This window comes from Ambystoma mexicanum, chromosome 2p (genome assembly GCF_040938575.1).
Source record: "Ambystoma mexicanum isolate Mex_15411 chromosome 2p, UKY_AmexF1_1, whole genome shotgun sequence".
NCBI lineage: Eukaryota > Metazoa > Chordata > Amphibia > Caudata > Ambystomatidae > Ambystoma > Ambystoma mexicanum.
The window spans coordinates 883,534,795-883,556,407 of record NC_090923.1 but is presented as its reverse complement, the minus strand read 5'-3'; positions in this window follow the sequence as shown (position 1 = coordinate 883,556,407).

Sequence of the window (21,613 nt, the reverse complement as noted above, 5' to 3'; positions counted from 1 at the left end):
TCTGGCCAATCTGCCTTGACCACCTGTCTATTGAAAGTGGCGATGTACGCCAGCAGGTCCTGGCTTCCTTAATGAAGGGACAAGAGTTTGTTATCTAAAGTCTGTCCATGGTGGCGTCAGGCGAAGAGCTTTTCCAGCTCGCTTTTCCAGCTCCTTTTGAAACCCTCCAAAGTCCTGTAACAGGGGATCATCCCGGCTGATAAACTGCACTGACCAATCTGCTGCACTTCCACTCAGGTAGGATAAAACAAAGGCCACACTCGATTGGTCAGTGGGAAATGCCCCAGGCCTACACAGAAAATGGAGGCGACACTGGTTCATGAAGGTTGCATATCGTCGGGGGTCCCCCGAAAATCGCTTCGGAGGAGCTAATGGTACAGTTCCAGGTAGGTTGATCTGGACCGGGTTGCTCACTGGAGTTGGTGTTGAAGGGCCGATTCCTGGCAACGGTGCTTGTCCGGCTTGTGATTGAAGGAGTTGCCTGCCAAGGTCATCAGTTCTTTCTTTGGCCACAGTTAGTTCTCTCCACAAGGCGTTAGTTTCTTGCCGTGCTGAGTGGACCTCTGCGTGTGATTGCCCCAACAATTGGCCCAACTGGTCTGTTTCTGAAGTTTCCATACCAGGCGCCCGGGTGGATTATTAAGTACGGCTTCGCGTTCTGTAACGCTCACCTTGTATCCACAGGGTCGCCTCTCGACTGGCCTGGGATGCTTCTGGGAACACTGCACCTTCTCCGGGGTTCGTGCTGCCAGGGATCAGTTCTAGAAGACAGGAGGTGGATTTTAGCTACTACTCCTTCCCTCGATACCCACCTCCCGGTGTTCCCCTTGTGATTCCCCTTGTGATTCCCCTTGGGACTTCTCTCACCTTGATTTTCGTAATGATGTGCTCGCCGTCCGGCCGTGCTGGGCAGGGGCGCGTTGTCGTTGGCACCATTGCGCTGAGTTACTTCACTGGCGTGGGCCTGGAGTGCAGACCGGCTGTGACTCCACTTTTCAGGTAAGTCTTTCGTATTAAGAATAATGTCTGTATTGGTAGATGCTCCAATAACCTTCTCCGCCTATCTTGTAGGTGCTGGTGGAAACACGCTGATACCGGAGACAGAGCTCGAGAAGGTAAGGATGCGCAGAATGCGGCGCTGAGAGCGTCCTTGAAAGTTGGCTAACCTGTGCTGTTGTTTCTTGCAGGTCGCGGGAGGAATCCTGGAAGAAGTGATCGAACGGAATCAGGTGCCGATGGACGATGTTTGGGTGGCGATGGTCTTCCAGGAGTGCTGGGTCGGTAAGCTTACTTGATGTCTTATTCTCGCCCCTCTTTCCTGGGATGTTGCAGGAGGAAGATGAAGATGTCCAAGAAGACTCAGGTTGGAAGTAGGAGCTGAAGCTGGGCAGGTAAGGATGACTGTGGTTCTTTGTCTTCTCTCGCCCGTGCAGGCCAAGATGCTGAGCAGGACCCGGTGAACGTCATGCTGCAAGAGCAGAATAACACGAAGCGCGTGCCCGAGTCGGGCGTGGTTTAAATACCCAGCAGGTATCCCAGGTGCCTTCAGGGCTGGCCCCGCCCTGGATGCTAGACTGCTAGTTGCAGTTCCCCATTAGTCCTTGTGGGGGCAGCCATGTTTGTCCATTGCCCATTGACAACCGCACCAGTCCTGTGAGCCTGATGCCAACGGCACCAGTACTGGCTCCAAGGGACCCGGGAGGGGCAAAATAGGACCCTTTGGGTCTTGTTAACACACTGTGGTGAGGACCAGAGGGCCCGAGTTCCTTGGCCCGCAACTATGGTCGTGACAGTAGCTATGTCATTGTGATGTCTAACGACTTGAGGCATGGCTTCTTGGTGCTTTTAATCGATTCTGTCCATGCAATCGTCTCCAACTCTGTCTTGTCTCTCCTCGTCCACTCTAGGTAGGGTTCGTATTACTGAAGGGTTGTATGGTCTACTGGCAGGGTACCTTTCGTGGTATTTATCCATGGTGGGAGCAGTGGGGATTGGTACAACCTCATAGGACCGGTGGCCATGTTGTCATTGGTGCTTCTTTCGGTTGGGGGGGGGGGGTCTGTCAGGACGGAAGGTATTTTCGGATTTTCCCTCTTCAGTTGTACGACATGTGCCTGAAAGAATTCACCCTCAGCTGTCAAACTCAGCCAAATCCCAGTACTTCATTATTGACAGTAGTCTTTCCGTCCAAATGCACATATCCATGAAAGGGCCAACTGTGTGCCTAGAGATCTTCACACTCCGCAACATCAAACCATTTATCCCCTGCATGAATTCTGCATGGTGGTACAAGCCCTCGTGATCACATACATCACCGGGGAAACCTCCCTCCTTACTGGCCTTCCAGCTGCACAAATGGCCACCCTCAAGGCAGCCCACCACTCTGCAGCCTGCCTCAAAACCAGCATCCGCAAATTCAATGTTATCTCTCCAACACTGTGCAAGCTTCACTGGCTCCCCCTCACTGCCAAGATTATATTGAAAACTGCATGTATAATCTGTAAAGCAGTTTCAAACAGAACACCAACATACTGTATGGCTAAACTACACAACTCTGGAGGCTCTTGCGCCTCACGTAGCAAAACTATGAAAAGGTTGCAGTCTAAGCTAACCCATAAAGAGAAGACTCACAAGCAGTCCTTCTCCTGCCATGCCCCCAGCATCTGGAACTCAAACCCTGCAGGGGCTGGAAGTGCAGCCACCATCCTGCAACTCCTCTTACCAGCCAAATTAACCCAGACTTTTGTACAGCTAGTGAAGAATTCACTCCTGCTGTTGGCAAAACAGCTCACACTGCCATTATGTCACAAACCACGTGTGATATTCTGAGTGAACATGCTGGTGCTTCAAGAGATTGTGCAGTTCCTGCCCTGGATGATGGTCCTTTACTGAAGTGACCAAGCCTGATATTTTCTCTGCTTCTGTGGACACACGTGTACTAGACCATGTGCCAGACATTGAGAACAGACCTGAACTGAACCCAGTACCAGTATGAGGTCCACTTTTGACATTGGACAATACCCCAGATCTAACAATCTACCTAAACACAGAAGACTCTGAAGGCCAGCCACCTGAAAGCCTGACCTTGCCTGAGGAATTCCCTAACCAACAGGGAAGATATGAACTTGAACAGAATTCTCCAAGATATGCTGCTAAGCACAGTCATTGGTGTCATGCTGCTTGAAGCCTTTCCTACCAATTACAAAGACTGTACAATTCTTCAAAGGAAACCTGATCTGCATCCCTCTATAATGGTAAAGTTTCTATTATATCTACTGAGACAAGTGGGTGCCCAGTAGAGGCTGCTTCATTAAAGAAGCCTCCCAAGAACCTGATTGTCAGTGAAGATTCATTTGTGAACAAAGATGCACCCCTGTTTACACTATGGAGTGAAATTCCTGTCCTACCTGATTTGCCATCTAATGAAAAAAATCACACCACCTATCAATAATTTTGAACATTCGAAAGACCTGTCTGAAGGAACCGATGGAACTGAAGCCCTAGTTCACCATTCAGTACTGTACCATTGCCAGTCCTAAGGAAATCATCGGCCTTTAGAAAAGATAATAATATGCAGCAGAGCTTCACAGTTCCTTAGTCCATGAACATTCTTCAGAATTTTGTGCCTCTGAAACCGTCTCTATCCAGGATTCAAACATCAAGTTTATAAAAGATGCCAAGGTTTCCTCTGCTAAAGACTCTCACATTGAAGCCTTAAACAGGTTCATGTGCAACTACTACGGTATCAGACCCTTCTGTAGCAAGACAAGTCTTCATTATGGACTATTTACATGGGGCTTGGGGAGGGGCATAGTGTCATGACTGCGCTACTAGAGAGACAATTGGCACACATTGTGGAATATTTGGGACCCATTTACCACCATAATCCTCCCCGGACAATGCCTATTCATATTTTTTTCTTTATTTTCTGTTTGCAGGAATTTGGTACTTTCAAATTTAAATTCACAGGGTACATATCCCATAATGCACCTTGTGGCAGTTCTCATTCCCTGGCTATTCCTATGCAGCAGTTTTAGAACCACAATCCCCAGAAGACTTAGAGATCAGTGCTGCTTTCACTTCCCAGGACCCAGAGAGGGAGGATGCGTATTACCTTTGGGTGTGGTGCTCCAGGTGCTGCTAATGAGCCTGCTTCTGCACAGGGCATGGCATATTTAGGCAGCTGCCTGCAGGCGCACAGAGCTCTTGCACTGTGTTCACTCCCAGCCTTTTGTGCTTTGATCCTTGGAATTCGGCTGTTTCCTGTTGCTTCCAGAGCCTGCTCCTGCTGCAGTGCCCTTTTCTCCCTGCTTTGCAGCCCTGCTACTCTGCCTACACTCCAGGGGTCAAGTCCTAAAAAAAGAAGTGGGGCACTCATTAGTATAGCCAATGGGCAGTGACCTTGCTGGAAGTGACCTCACCGGAAGTGACCTCGCTGGATGTGATCTCACTGGAAGTGACATCCGTGTGCTTGTTAGGAGCTACTGCACACATCGGGCCACAGTAGACTGGATGGAAATGCAGTGTCTTGATGACTGCACTGCAGCTGGGCACACAATACTAGAGCTGAAGAGAGCAGCTGGAGACTGGCAGTGAAAGGGGGTACAGAGTTACAGCAGGCAATTTAGGAGCCAAGCGCAAGGATGAGTGGGGTGGCAGAAGGCCCAGAGAACACAAAGACCGCAAGCTAAGGCTGAAGGCAGACACACGAAAACAACTTGAGGGCGGAGGAAGCAGCAGCTCAGGAATTTGGTGCAGGCATGTGCCAAGGAAATGATCGAATGTGCCATATGAACAAGGATCATGAAAACCAGACGTGGCCTCGCAACGCATTCAGAGTTTCAACTTTGTAAAGTGCTTGGAGACACTCTGGGTTATACTTTAAATAAATAAAGCAATAATAGCAGTGCTAAAGCCATACAAAACCAAATCTGTAAACATCCCTGTGGGGCAACGGGAAGTTCCTGCACCCATTGCTAAAGAGGCGGGGGCAGATGCCCCCCTTTCCCCAGGATACTCAGTGCCTGTGAGTTCCAGCTGTCAGTGCTTCTTCAATGGGGAGCCCCAAAGCCTCTTAGTTGGAGCACTCGGACTCCCATGAACATTTGAGGTAATTTTCCTTCGAGTGGTGCAGTGCTGCCTTCTCAGCACTTCCCCGCGAGTGAGTGCAGCTGTGGTCACGACCCCAGGCTGGAGCGCGTGCACAGGGCAACCTGCCAACAGGTGATGGCCACCACAGGCAGTCCCTGGCAGTGGCAGGCCCTGAGCTGGTGCCGGAGGTCAAAGAGCAAGCAAGATCGGCTGATTGCAGGACCTGGGGACCTCCAGACGACATAACTTCTCTCTGAGAGCTGCTCTCGGTTTACACTGCAGGGCTGAACTCACTCAAGGAAAGGCGGCCAAGAGGAGGAGGGGGGCAAAATCCTGCAGACCCTGTATGGTCACGGGGCTGCCATCCTGCCTGACACAGCGACACCCACTTCTCTTTAGATTATATCTTTTTGTGACAGTAAACATGCTGCTTGCCTTCAGAGCTGGAGACTGTATAGCCAGTGTAATGCCAAGTCACTCACTGCTTGTTGCTTGACGGTCTGTTTCACTTTATTCCACAGCCCTTCAGTTAATTTAGCAAACTCGGACCACAGTCAGCCTAGTTGGGCAGAAAAACAAAAGTGACTATTTCCTATGATCCGTGTGGACAGCCGGGTTGAGCTGCGTCACTTGAGTTATTGTGCGGCCTGTCACAGCCTATACCGAAGTGGGCACTGGGTGAAAATCAATGCCTTAATCAGAAGCAGCTCTGGGCCATTCTGATGCATCACACGCAAACAGACCTCTAATTACATTTAAGGGATACTTATCATATACACAGGGCAGTGTTGGGAGCCGTCAGATGGGATAAGCATAATTCCCCCAGCGGCCCTTGACATGTTCAATACCTGCATGCAGCGTTATACAGCTGATTAAGTTATGACAGCTCCAAAGGCAACAGGGGAGCCGCCTATGCAAGTGTCAGTCATGGGGTACGGACACATCGGTGCAATTGTTGTTTGGCCTCTCACTGGCTCTACCACAGGGGGCACAGGCCGTCCGCGCGACGTTAAGATAGATAATTAACATCCATTTTAATAAGCGCTGCATGCCGCATCCATTGCGGTTCTATGAGCTGCCTGTAACAATGTTATATTCATATATTTAGTGGCAAAACTAGTTTAAAACAAAAGTGAATACTTTTTATTGGATACATACATACGTTACGGTTTAAACAAAGTTAACAAACCTACCTTACTGCAGTATATGCTCCGCCAGGGAATCTCTACCCCTTTCCTTTGTCAAGTTTCAGTATTGTACCTTATGCCATATTGTTAACAGTGTACTGTTCCTGTTTCAGGAGCCAGTCACTCTTCAGCTCCTGCTGGACCCGTACAAGCTTCAGTCTTGTGAGGACTCTTTTCTTGTTTGTACCTTGGGTTCCAGACACGAACACCCACTCCTGATGCTCCTTTCCATCAGCATTCAGAGTGGGCACCTGTAATTGTAACCAGCTCAGAAGGCTAGAGTTTCCCCTGGCCCTGTGGTAAACTGTTCCCCGATTCTACATACACCCCAAGCGGAAACCTAACTTGTTTGTCATACTTGTACTCACTGCCCCTTTCTGTTCATTGCCTTTGTTGCCTGTCTGTAGTCATTGCCTATCCTTTCTTGTCTGCAGGATTCCTTACGCTCCTGCCTCTTGTGTATGTTTCTCCCCTCAGCTTTGTGGGCACGTCTCTACAGTTTGGCAAGGCTGCAGACATTTTATTATATTTTCATGTTCCTAATAATGATAAAGGAGGTTTGGTGAGTTTTGGGACTTGCAGACTTTGAAAGCGGGTCTGCAGACCTCACAGTTGGCTACAAAAAGTGGGTTCATGTTTTCCAAGACAACAGGGAGCCCCCCAAACACCTTGTTGCTGTCTTCCAGACAATGGAAGCGTCAATTTGGTCCATAGCTCGGGGAGGGGGTCTGGTGTGTTCAAGGGTGTTGGCCAAGTGATGTAGCAACAACAGGAATTCCTCTATATATTTGCGCACATAATAAAATCAGTGGTCGAACACCAGTTCAAATAAATCCAACAGAGCCTCGTTGTTAAATATCGTTGTTAAGTACGGAGATCCACATTGGTTTGTAGTTTATTAGTACAATTCCCTCTTTCTTCATTGCTAGGGCATAACCTGTAGCCCCACCAGGACAACTGACTCATTAAAGCAACAACCCCAGACAAAGTACGTTCAATCTTAAGGTTCTGTTCGACTTTCTCAGAGTTCTGTTTCTTAACCAACAAGGTTGAGTCAAAGAGCCATACACCTCACACCGAGAATTGTTTTCGCATGGGAATAGTTACTGCCATCTGTGTGCCTTTTCTCCTCTCCCCGAGTATCCTAGACATCAAGATTATGACAGTCAAGAGATCAGCTAGGTAGTATTGAGGAATCCCTGGTCCAGCCTCTCGCATATTCTTGTAGTCAGTACTAGGTACAGATCATAATTACTTTTGTACACTTTGTCCATCAGAATCCTTTTTCAAAACACATGATATGTCTGCCTCCTTATTTGCCAATCTCTCTGTAAACCTAGAGAACTCAGCTTTGTAGACTTAGGAGAAAGGGATGGTGAATTCTTGTATCATCACCCCTCCTTCCTCTTTATAGCCCGGGAAGATTTCCAAGCACTATAATCATGATGAAAAAACAGCACCTATACTAACTGCAGGTACAGCCTGAAGTGATCCTCAGCTTAGAAGCATCCATCTGAGGTCCAATCAAAGTATAAAAGGCTTGGGGAGTAGGGCGAGTGGCTGAACAGCCTCAAGTCTGCTTATAGGATCACAAACATTAAACTAACCTGCACCCAGACAACAAAGACTATGGTGCCTTCCTTCGGGCAAGGCCAAAGGAGATTATGGAGAACCCTACTCTGAAGAGTTATTTCATGCAGTGCACTATAGAATCTGCATAGATAAATACATAAAAGCACTCCTGAATGTCACCCAAAAGCCTTAGCAATAGAGGACGCACAACCTACAACCAAAACATACCCAAATCACTGTTAGGCTCTATATGCATGTACCGCCCCAACATGCTCACTGATGCCCATTTCATGACCTACCTCCCTAGCCCTCTGTCTCCTCCTTTTCCCCTAGCACCTGTCCCTGCACAACTGTTGCCTTGCTTCAGGGCTCCTTGCTTGCTGATGCCTTCACCATAACCTAAACATGCTTGAATGACCTTCCTAGAGGAGGCATCACATCCACCACTAAGCTAAGGCTACACATTGCCACAAACAGTATGGTGTTCAGACGATCGACGCACCAGCCTTCAAAGTAATCAGGCGGTATCCATTCTTTTGCATCCACTTCTCTCCCTCATCTCGCAGGCCCTCTAGCCCCCTTGATAAACTCTTCTAGTCCCAACAGCCATTATAGGTCCTTATTCAATTGCTGATACAATATCAAACATGCTACCCTCATCAGTAACCATCTCACTTAGAATTCCCTATTGTTATTCCTTTGAAATCACGTGGTTGATGTAATGCCTATCCCATTTAGGGCAACTGATAGGGTCTATGTTAAAAATATATCAAGCCAAATCTGTGTAATTGCTCGGTGCAGGTTGGACATCTGGGATATGTAGAGCCTCTGGGTACTAAGAAAAAAAGGGAACTCTTTCCTACACTGATTTTTGAGAGTCCCTGAAGAAATCGCCTCTGATATTGTCCATCTTGAGTTGGATGTTATGAGTGGATAGTCCTGGGCCTTTAAGCGACTGAGACACTGAAGGGAATAGACCATATGGGGGAGAGAGGTGTGGTCGGGAGAGGAGGGACAAGAGGGGCACTTTTGTATGGAGGAGTGTTAGAGTAAGTAATAAAGAATGTTCCCGCCATCTATTTCTGGCCTGTATTTGTGCACATAGGTGATAACAGGCAAGGAGATTTCCTACGGCATGTGCAGCGTCCATTATTTTCTTTCCATAGCAGAATTGTGGATCCTGACCTGAAAAAGCATGCCTGTAGTGGGACACTGCTGCACTGCGGTGCACTGTTGGCCCCTCTGGGGAATACCCCTGCACGGCCTCACCTGTTCTGCCTGCAACGCGGATGGTGTTCCGAGCATGCACGGATGCACTTCCCGTCACCTGGGACTCCGAGGAGAACAAGCGGTAGAACAAGACAACCGGCTGGAGGATCCGAGCCATGCTGTCTGTTAAGAGAACTGCGTTCCCTGTGCACGTAGACACACCCTCCATTTCATACCCCTGGCACTTCTGCAACCTCTATGACGATTCAGGTGTGGGATCCATCCATGACCGCAGCCACCTGTGACTCCATGGCACATGCACGTGCCATCCAATGATGTGTAAAGGTGAATGCAACAAAGTGCGCACACGCTGGCCCACAATGCTCCGTTATACCTTCATTGGTCACACAGTGCGTTGATCCTGAGCTCAAACACTGAGTCCTGGCCAGTGGGGTATCCACAAATACTGACTTCTGTAAACATTGCTCATATAAGTGTGATTATTCCAAATTGCTGAAAATGCACACACATTATCTCTCCGATTCACCACACACATGCCACAACCTGATACGAACATGGAGGAAGCTGACGTTGGGCTTGCACACGTCCACCACTCCATCTACGAGTGCCCTGCCTGCATTAGTGAGGAAACCACAGCCTTTCCAGCTGCAACCTCACCATGACAAGTTACCACGATGAGTCGAGTGGCTGGAAGATTTCAAAGGCGATAGGAGATGACAAAATGCCAGCGCTGATGGACATCTTCACCAATTTGGCAAGGAAAGAAATCGAGGCAATCATAAAACCGATACCGGATGCTGAAAAGACATCATACGATGCATTCATAGAAGCCCTCAATAAGAAATTGGTGTTCAACCAAATAGAGACTGTAAGAGATATGTAAGAAAATGTAGGAAGAAACCTTCCCTGTTCAGATTAACATGTAGTTGTGGGTTAGTAACACTGTGTGGAATAGTTCTATATCCCAATATTACACGATTTTTGCATTACCTGTATATTGTTTTTTTTAACAAGAAAATTGTTTTACAAATACATTTTGGCCATTGCCCATTTTATGAGTTTTCCTGTAGGAGAGAAAGCAGAAGAGGAGAGAGGAAAGGAATGAAGAGGAGATTAAGGGAGCAATTTGGATATATTTACTGTTAGATAACATGGCGGGTATTGTGTGTACCAAGCAATCATCCCACTATCCAAGTCTCGCAAGTTGAGGTTGTCTTGTATGAAGAGTCTCAGTAAATGTAAGTAATTGCAACCTAGTTGCAGAACTGTTTGTGGCATAAGAAATCCATGTGTGTATCCCAGTTCTAGTTATAATGATGAGCCTCCGTGTACGTGGGCATCCAGGGTAGATAGTGTTAGGGGGCTGAGTGCTCGTGCAGTCTAGTGGTGTCCCGTTTATAACATGCTGATGTGAATCCCAAGTTCCAGTGAGACTGGTGTATCCCCATACGGTTGGGCATTCAGGGCAGTCAGTGATGAAGAGCTGAGTGCTCGTGCAGAAATGGGCCAGCAAGGTGAGCCTATGCAAGTTGGCGTCCCGTTAGTCCCTTTCCCCTGCCCCCCCTTTTATATAAAGAACACCTAGTATAACCCTCCAACCCAATGAGTTGACTGTCATAAACCCAAAGACCCACCAAGGTGTGCTATGATGGGCTGGATGATTTTCAGAAGGCTGGCCAGTAGACGAAGAATTCTTCCCCCTGTTAGAACTTACTGCTGTTCGAATAAAAGACAAACAGAGAGATTGAGCAGGTGGAAGAGGAGACCATCCGAATCACCGTCTGCAGAAAACAAAACAAACCGTCACCAAATTGACTCAAGATGCAAGAAACAGCACAATGTGGATGCCTTGTAGAAGACCCACCGTAAAGATTCTGAAACAGTGCAGGTCAGTCTTGGGTGTAGCTGGTATGTCTCCTGGAGCCAGAATCGGTTCTAAAAGAGATACCAGTAGATCAGAACTAAGTACAAAGGTTATAGAATGAACAGTTAAACAGGACTCTATAGGATAAGGCAGAAGATATACAGAAAGAGTTCTTACCAATTCCTACTGTAAATGGAGACTGAAGCGTTTGTGATTATTCCAATTGTTCCAACAGAAGGATGGAATCCGGTATCCAGGTAAACTATTCCCGACGGCATGAGGACGCCTAAGAGTTCCCCAAGCAGACATATCCTGATGGCACGAGGATGCCTATGGCACTTGCAGCATAGCGTCTCTAGTCCTAGCGCCAAGTGAAACTCTGATGAGGAACCAACAGAAAACACAATCCGAGTCTGGCAATTGCAGGCAGAGACAGTACAGAGGAATTAGGCAAGTGAAATCCAATGAGCAGTCCGGGTCTGGCAATCGTGCGGGAAAAGACAGTACTGAGGGATCAGGCAAATGGAGTCCAGTGAGCAATCGGGGTCTGGCAACCAGTAACTGAGCAGCAGAACGTGGTATAACAAGAAGAAGGGAAGGAAAGGAGAACTGGGAAGGAGCCAAAAGGGGGGGAAGGGACCAAAAGGGGGGGAAAGCTGAGGGGAAGGCTGGGAGACTAACCCAACTAAATATAACGGGAGACTAAGAAGGGAACAGACAAAACAAAGTCCAAAAAACAGGAAGCAAAAGACCCACAAGCGGAGAGTAGAACAAAGGTAGTGAGTCCCAGGAACGCAGACAAAAGTGGCCGACGCGAAGCAAGAACAAGGCGAAGCGGGTTCAAACTTCAATCAGAAACGCTGAGAAAAGGTAGGAGGCGGCTGTAAGTCAATGAACGAGTCACGTGACAGTGTGACTCGTGATTGGAGGACCTCTTCCGGACCTACGGAATGACGTAGCCCGTATCTTCTGTTTCCATGGGGCTCTTCCGGGTACGCGGCGTGTATCTGCAAGTGTTCCTCGTTTCCATGGTAACCTATCTTGCATCAGGAACGGGGAACGCTGCTGAAGCTGTGAATGCGGCGAGCGAAACCTCTGCTTGGCACGAGCCTCATTACGGGAAAGGGCATCAGCACGAGGTAGATTCCTGAGAGTTTCCTCCCCTAAAGGTGCATCCAGTCCCCTGACAGCGTGAAAATGACCCAAGAGCCGTAGGGCATGCACATTCTCCGCAGTTTCCCACGTTCGACCCTCGGGACCATATCCCTGCCAATCAATGAGATAATACCGTTTACCACCCCTTACTCTGGTATCCAATATGACTCGAACCTCATATTCTTCAGCGCCATGGACATCAACTGGGCGTGACAGAAGACGTGTACCGGAGCTAACAGGTTTCAACAAGGAGACGTGAAAAACCAGATGTATCCTCCAACGCGACGGCAGAACCAGCTTCATCGCCACAGGATTGATCACCTGATCGATCACATAAGGACCCACAAAATGCGGAAGCAGGGAACGACGCCCAGGAAGGTTCAGATTTTTCGTCGACAACATACCTGCATTCCGGCCGCGTATTAAGGGGCTACTGACAGATGACGGTCTGCATACAGTTTTGCCAATGCATGAGCATCAATCAATCGATTCCTGATGTTCTCCTGTACACCTAATAAGGCCTTGATGCAGTCTGTAACTGCCGGATGACTGTCAGGTAAAGGGGGGTCCATCGGTAGGGCACGTGGATGCTGGCCGTACAGAGCATGGAACAGGGTCGTACCCCTGGATGTGTGTGTAGAATTATTGCACGCAAATTCTGCAGCGTTTAACACCGACAACCAGTTCTCCTGATATTGCACCAACAGACAACGAAGATACTGTTCCAATGTGGCGTTTAACCGTTCGGTTTGGCCATCAGTCTGCGGATGGTAGGAACTGGAGAAGTGTTCTTGGATGCCAAAAGCAGCAGTAAGGGAGAGCCAGAAATGGGAAGTAAATTGCGAGCCCAGATCGGATACTATAACAGAGGGGAGACCAAAGAAACGAAATACATGTTTCAAGAACAAGTCCCCGAGCACAGGTGCGCGAGGGAGGCCCTGACACGGGACAAAGACTGCCATCTTAGTGAAGTAGTCCACTACTACCCAAATGGTGTAAATTTGTACCGTGGGGAGTTCTACTATAAAATCCATCGATATCATAGCCCAAGGTCGTTGAGGTACAGGCAATGGCCGAAGAAGACCCATGGGTTTGGTAGGCATAAACTTACTTTGCGCACAAATAGCACAGGTTTGGACATATTCCCGTATGTCCTTGCATATTCCAGGCCACCAGCACCAGCGTTATATGAGATCGAGGGTTTTTCTAATGCCTGGGTGAGCTGAATACTTAGCATCATGACACCAGGTCATGGCCAACAAACGTGGGTCCGGCAAAAATAAACGACCCGAATATAGGGTAGTGAATTGATGATATCAAGGTTGTACTCCGTGATTTCTGGAGGATTATGGGAAACCCAAGTCTGGATGCTTGTTTTCATGGAAGGTTGTGGAGTACAGGTACAAATTACTTGGTTAGGAAGCACCACAGTATCTGCTCCCTCCGAGACGGGCTGATAGCCATGCACACGGGAAAGGGCATCAGCCTTGGAATGCAGATGACCAGGTCTGTAGGTTACTGTGAAGTCAAACATGGCAAAAAACTCATGCCATCTTGCATGCCTAGATGTGGAACATTTGACTGATTTCATAGCCAAAAGATTCCTATGGTCAGTAAAAACCTGGACCGGGTGGCAAGCCCCGAGTAAGTGGTGTTGCCATTCCTTGAAGGCATCTCTTATAGCCAGTAGCTCACGCTCTGTGGTGGTATAATTGCGTTCATAAGTGGTGAGTTTTCTAGAAAAGTATGCTACCGGATGTAAGGCACCCGTATTATCACACGATTGTGACAAGATGGCACCAATTGCTATTCCAGATGCATCTGCTTCGATGATAAAAGGCGCCTCTGGGTTAGGATGCTGGAGAACCGGGGCAGAGGTGAAAGCCGCCTTTAGGGCATCAAAAGCGTTCTGAGCCTCTGTAGTCCATATATATTTGTGCTTGCTACTTGTCAATGAGGTGAGCGGAGCTACCATACCCGAAAAGGATCGAATGAAACGTCTATAAAAGTTTGCAAATCCTAAGAAGGATTGCAATGATTTCACGTTATCAGGGACTGGCCAGTTCAAAACCGCCATCACTTTGGCTCTGCTCATGCGTACACCATGACTAGTTAGTTCATATCCCAAGAATTCCACCTCTGATACATGAAACACATATTTGTCCCTTTTGGCATACAAATTGTTTTCCCTTAAGCGTTGCAGCACTGCCTTCACGTGAACAACATGTTGTTGGTAGGACGAGGAATATATGAGTATGTCATCCAGATACACAACCATGTACTGATCGATCATATCCCTGAATATGTCATTCATATAGTTCTGGAATGTCGCTGGGGCATTGCAAAGCCCAAACGGCATGACACAATATTCAAAGAGGCCAAACCGCATCTTAAATGCGGTTTTCCATTCGTCGCCTTCACGTATCCTTATTAAATTGTAGGCACCCCGCAGGTCAAGCTTGGTATAAATGACTGCAGCGCCTAACTGATCGAGTAAAGTATTGATCAGAGGAAGCAGATATTGGTTCCGAATGGTTATGGCGTTTAAAGCCCTGTAGTCTATAGAAGGCCTTAAATCCCCCTCCTTCTTAGGGACGATGAATAAGGGGGAAGCAGCTGGAGAACGTGAGGGCCTGATGAAATCTGACTGAAGAGATTTGTCTATATACTCCTTTAACACCTGGGTTTCTCTTGGTGAAAGAGAATAAATCCGGCCATTGGGTATTACTGCGCCTGGAACCAGATCTATTGGGCAGTCGTATGGTCTATGGGGCGGCAGTTGTTCAGCCATACCTTTATCGAATACGTCACAAAAAGATTCATATTCTACAGGCAGTGTAATAGTAGTCACCGATCCCACCACTGAAATGGTGTCCAGTAAAGGTCTGCTCGGACTAATGGCTCCCTGGTCGATTTCTCCAAAACAATGAGAGCCGCAATAATCCGACACAAAATCGACCTCATGTTTTTGCCAATCGATATCAGGGTTATGCAGGGTTAGCCAAGGCAGCACAAGTATAACTTTGAATTGTGGGGCAGCAATAAGATCAAAAACAATCTTTTCTTTGTGACCACTGTCGGTAACCATGAGTATGTCTACTGTCCGTTCCGTGATTAGACCAGACAACAATGAAGTGCCATCCACCGCATTAACCATTTCAGGCCGATCCTTGGGAACCGTAGGCACACCAGATTCCTGTGCATAGACTATGTCCATATAGTTTCCGGTGGCCCCTGAATCCAGAATAGCAGAAACAGACCATGCTTGGTTCTGAATGTGAGACAACGATACTGACATGGTGAAAGTAGACTGAGAAATACCAATAGTAGGACCCTGGTAAACATGACTCGACAGGGTGGCCCCTATTACTGACGAGTCCGGGAGTTTCCCTGTTTTTTGGTGGGTTTTCTTGGACACGTCCGAATAAAATGGTCAGAAGACCCACAGTAAAAACAAAGGTTATTAGCCTTTCTATTCTCCCGTTCAGCTGGTGAGAGAGGGCCACGTAAAGCCCCGATCTGCATGGGCTCAGCAACCTGACTACTGGTTTCCGCGCGGGGCTGAACCGCAATCATGGGTCTTCTCTCCCCTTTCCTTTCAGCCTTCCTGGCATCAATTTGCAGGACCAAATCTAATAACTCAGAAGTTGGTGGGTACTACTGGAACCGTTGCCAGAATATCCTTTAAATTCTCAGATAACCCTTTATAGAAGACAGAAGTCTTTTTGTCTTCCGGCCAATTGGTTTCTGCTACCAATTGGTTGAACTTAGCCAGGTAATTAAGAAGAGGAGTATCTCCTTGCCTCAGATTCAACAGTTCTAGGTCTGTTGCCTGCGTTTTGTATCGTGTATCAAACACGCGGCCCATGGCATTTATGAGGGCATCACAGTCGTACAGCATGAAACTGTTTTCCTCTAGTAACGGATTAGCCCAAGCTGCAGCCGTTCCTCCCAGATAGGACAACACAAAGGCAGCTTTGTTGGTCGAGTCTGGGAACGAAGCAGGTCTGCACAGGAAATGTAAACGGCATTGGTTAATAAATGTCCGATACGTTTTCGGATCTCCATGAAACCTCTCTAGAGCTGTCAGAGGGAACTGGGCGGACATGAGCACAGGAACGGGGTCTTGACGAGGTGTCTAATATCCCGATCCCGTAACATGGGAGGGAGCTGCTGCACCCGTGTCTATTGAAAGAGACGCATTTTGTAATTCATCAATGCGTTGATGCGTAGCTTGGTGTGCAGCGGTCATCTCAGCCCGCAATTCGTAGACAAGTTGGGCGAGAATATCGAGGGCATCAGATGTCTCCATATTTGGCTTCTGATTCTGTCATAAACCCAAAGACCCACCAAGGTGTGCTATGATGGGCTGGATGATTTTCAGAAGGCTGGCCAGTAGACGAAGAATTCTTCCCCCTGTTAGAAGAGAGATCGAGCAGGTGGAAGAGGAGACCATCCGAATCACCATCTGCAGAAAACGAAACAAACCGTCACCAAATTGACTCAAGATGCAAGAAACAGCACAATGTGGATGCCTTGTAGAAGACCCACCGTAAAGTTTCTGAAAGAGTGCAGGTCAGTCTTGGGTGTAGCTGGTATGTCTCCTGGAGCCAGAATCGGTTCTAAAAGAGATACCAGTAGATCAGAACTAAGTACAAAAAGGTTATAGAATGAACAGCTAAACAGGACTCTATAGGATAAGGCAGAAGATATACAGAAAGAGTTCTTACCAATTCCTACTGTAGATGGAGACTGAAGCGTTCGTGATTATTCCAATTGTTCCAACAGAAGGATGGAATCCGGTATCCAGGGAAACTATTCCAGACGGCATGAGGACGCCTAATAGTTCCCCAAGCAGACCTATCCCAACGGCACGAGGACGCCTATGGCGCTTGCAGCATAGCGTCTCTAGTCCTAGCGCCAAGTGAAACTCTGATGAGGAACCAACAGAAAACACAATCCGAGTCTGGCAATTGCAGGCAGAGACAGTACAGAGGAATTAGCCAAGTGAAATCCAATGAGCAGTCCGGGTCTGGCAATCGTGCGGGAAAAGACAGTACTGAGGGATCAGGCAAATGGAGTCCAGTGAGCAATCCGGGTCTGGCAACCAGTAAGTGAGCAGCAGAACGTGGCATAACAAGAAGAAGGGAAGGAAAGGAGAACTGGGAAGGAACCAAAAGGGGGGAAGGCTGAGGGGAAGGCTGGGAGATTAACCCAACTAAATATAACGGGAGACTAATGAGGGAACAGACGAAACGGAGTCCAAAAAACAGGAAGCAAAAGACCCACAACCAGAGAGTAGAACAAAGGTAGTGAGTCCCAGGAACGTAGACAAAAGTGGCCGGCGCGAAGCAAGAACAAGGCGAAGCAGGTTCAAACTTCAATCAGAAGCGCTGAGGAAAGGTAAGAGGTGGCTATAAGTCAATGAACGAGTCACGTGACAGTGTGACTCGTGATTGGAGGACCTCTTCCGGACCTACGGAATGACGTAGCCCGTATCTTCTGTTTCCATGGGGCTCTTCCGGGTACGCGGCGTGTATCTGCAAGCGTTCCTTGTTTCCATGGTAACTTATATTGCGCCAGGAACGGGGAACGCCGCTGAAGCTGTGAATGCGGCGAGCGAAACCTCTGCTTGGCACGAGCCTTGTTACGGGAAAGGGCATCAGCACGAGGTAGATTCCTGACATTCACATACACCCCCCTGCTCACACATCACACGCCACCATATAATTTGCCTCCATGTAAATTTATTAGGAACTGAAATGTTCAATCTCAACGTTCTCCACCCAAAGCATTCACACTCAATAACCTCTTAATTAAAAGTAACAACCAGCTAGCAGCCGCAATCACCTTCATCACCAATGAAAGAGTCATTAAAGGCAAATTACAACCAGTCATGAACAATGAGATTGTCGAAGGATATTTAACTTCACTCCTGAAACAAGTTCCGAAACAATGACATTTTGTTGTGTTCTAAGAACATGAATGAATCGCTTATGCACATGTACAAAGTAATTTAAACCATCAGGCAACACTCAATATTAGGCCTTCAACTGCTAATATAATGTAAAGCACCACAAGTTTGAGAGTGTAAAATATACAAACATGGCAAATGTTAACTGTGTTTCATTAAATTAATAAACAGTGCTCAGGCATAACTGAACTGCTACAAGTGTACAAAATAGGAGCTAGCATCGACCTGTTGGAGAGAAATATGTAATACAAAATCCTCAAGGCTCACCTTACACACCATATCGAATTAAATTTAAAACATATCAGGCTCACCCCCACGATATCTAAAACAAATACTATAAATAATAGCAATAACAAACAAAAGAGCATGCAAATTGTGATGTACTACTCTTCAAAACTCAAACAGTGTCCATACATTACTAAATTATAGTAAGCTTTGGATACAATAGTCCATCTGAACCTGCTTAAAAGAGATGGTAATTATATATACTTTAATTCAACGACCCTAGAGATAATTTGAATAGCAGAAAATCAGATATACTATTACTTCGATAATAACTTTACAACCTTAGTGCATAATTACCTAGATATGTCTTAAAATGCCAAAAGCGCTAGTCTTTTGGAACAGTCAAAACAGCACTACAACAGCACTACAATTAAAAGTCATTTCAAGGTGCAGCAGATTGAATATAGGCGCCCGTGACCCACCCCAAACCATAGAGCATGCATTCAAGCTCAAAGAAACTGGAGCAATACAGAAAGGATATCTTAGATCCACCTTTCCCTTCAAACTATAAGGTAGCACTGCCCCTATATAAGCCCTTTCCCGTCATGAAAGCTATCTTCAACAACACAATAAAAGAGATCAGCCCTACCTTAAGAGAAAGAAGTTAAAAAGAATATAAGTATGAAAGGCACAATAGTGTCACAAACTCGCTCAAAAAAGACTGATCAGTGAAAGAGATATTTCAAACACCATACGTATCATGGATACTCAATGGGGTATAACAAGAACTTTCCAAGATAGAGACAGCGCGCCACCCATAGATCGTTGGGTTCAACTCATAAGTAGTCAGGAACCAGTACACAGAACTTGTGCGCACCCATCTGCTAAAACGTGCAAACAAATGACCAGCACGCCGACAGTCTTTCTATTAGGGTGACAGTACCTTGTAGGGTGCCGCCTTTTCAATCCTTCCCATTCCGATCAGGCAGCAAGTAGTTTATGGAACTGATGTCTGTCTCTATATCCTTGACAGTGACTTCTGTCATTCAGGTAAAAAATGTTCCGTCGAAGCACATCTCCCTGAACGTAAAGCTACGCACTCCCGACATCTCCAATGCGCCGCGTCTCATGTACACGCTGAAATGAACGTGACCACGTTTGCTGGGCCATTCATTTAAAGATTAAATAAGCATGGGGCCCCAGAGGCGAGATGAAAATGTGTATGCATCACGAGCCGACAACAACAGGAGGCATTCCATGAAAGTAGGTGAATGGCCATGTAAATGTGGCGCCATTAATCAAAGTTGATAAAGATGATAAAGTTGAGAAACACAAATAATATTAAAATTAAAATGGAGAGTAAATATGCACAGTCGGTAGCAGAGGCAATGGGTAGCCAGCATGGTTACAGAGGGCTTGCCAACCCAAATAACTCAAAAGACTTTGTACTATGGCATCTGACCATGAAGCAGGTCCGGAATCTGCTTTCTCCAGCAAAAGTAGGGCCCCACAGGCATCCAGGGTCCATTTCTCCCCTCAGGAAGAAACATCTTAAAAACAGCAACCCTGGTTAAATATGCTTTTATGCACTTCTCCTTTGCAAGAGCTTTTGCTCCATTAAAGGCCTATATTGATGACATGATTGAACTTGCTCATATTCATGAAAAGGGAGATGTCCAGGAAGCTACCATGGAAGCTCCAAAAAAGCAAAATTCCATAGCGGCACTGCAAAGCGTTTTGGATTAAAGCGCTATATAAACACAATAAATACAAATTTCAAAAATACCCTAAAAAGCCACCTGGTTTGCCAACCCAACATCCACCGAATCCTCCTCCGTGCATTACCAAATCACTGCCCAGAATGTGCTACAGATTTGGATTTCCGTTTCTGCATACTGGCGTATGCCCAGCACTAAATCAACAGTGTACCAAATGTGGCATAGAAGGTCATTTCCAGTCTGTCTGTAGGGAGGGCAAACCCTTTACTGTGAGAAGGACGTCACAGACTGACACATGGTGACTACCACCCAACAGGCCTGTAGCTCATGCAGGGTGATCCACGCAATGGAAGACTTTCCGGCCTGGGAAGACCCTGAGCGATATATACCTGCCGACCTCTACACAGATTATATGGATGAATATGTATATGTGATGCATGAAGAGCCTGATATAGAAGCTGTCCCATGTTTATCGCTCGACATGGGGGACATAACATTCTGTTGCATCATAGATACAGGTGCCACAGTTAATATCGGGTGAACAAAAATTCCTTCAAACAGAGGACATACGAGTCCTATCAAAATCAATGGTGAGAATATATCAATGGGGTGCCAGCACTCCACTACCATCTATCGTCCCATTACAGCACATTCTAACACACAGGTGCTGATCGACCACTGACACGATCAATGTATGGAGAAGCCCCAGAAGGGGATGTTGCCTCCTCAGCTACAAAAGAGCAAAATAACAGGGTCTCATGGATGTGCACAATCAGGCCTCTCAAGTAGTTAAGTGCATCCCAAACACAGGTGAAAGTGGCCTAACTGTATCAATAATGTCGACTATGCCCGTCTCCAAAAAAACATTCTCCCTGACATTCCCAAACCTCTTCCTGGCCCAGGAAAGTTAAAAGGGACTGCTGTTAAGCTGCACATCATCAAATCCATCTGCCCTGCATCTCAACATCCGAGGAGAATAGGTTTCCATATCCAGCACAAAGTTTCAGAGGAACTTTGTCAATTGCTACAGAACGACATTATAGAAAAGGCCTCAAGACCCGCACCCTGGATATCTCCCCTGGTGGAAGTGCCCAACGATGGAGGACGCAAATGCCTCTGCATCGACATGCAAGTGCTGCGATCCGAGAGAGACACCATTGGGTGAACATAGAAGACATGATCGTTCATGTGTATAATGCTACACGAGTCTCTAAGCTAGAACTCAATCAAGGGTATCATCCACTGGAGTTGCACCCTGTGCCAATGCAAATAACTTTCTCCACACATGATGGATTTTTCCAATACAAGAGACTGAATTTTGGCATTTTGTCTACTGCAGACATTTTTAAAGAGACGATAAGATGGATCGGCATTCAATGAAAATTAACAGATTTGCACATCATGTGGGTTTTCAGCTCCAAAAGATCCCAGCCCTTTGGCCGCAGGCCAATGAGATGGCGGAGAGATTGATGTTATCAATCAAAAGAATACTCCAGAGAGCGGTGATTGAAAACGTGTCCATTCAGCAAGCACTGTGTAGGATGCGAAGGCACTACAGAAACACACCCCATGACTCCACAGACAAAACACTGGCCGA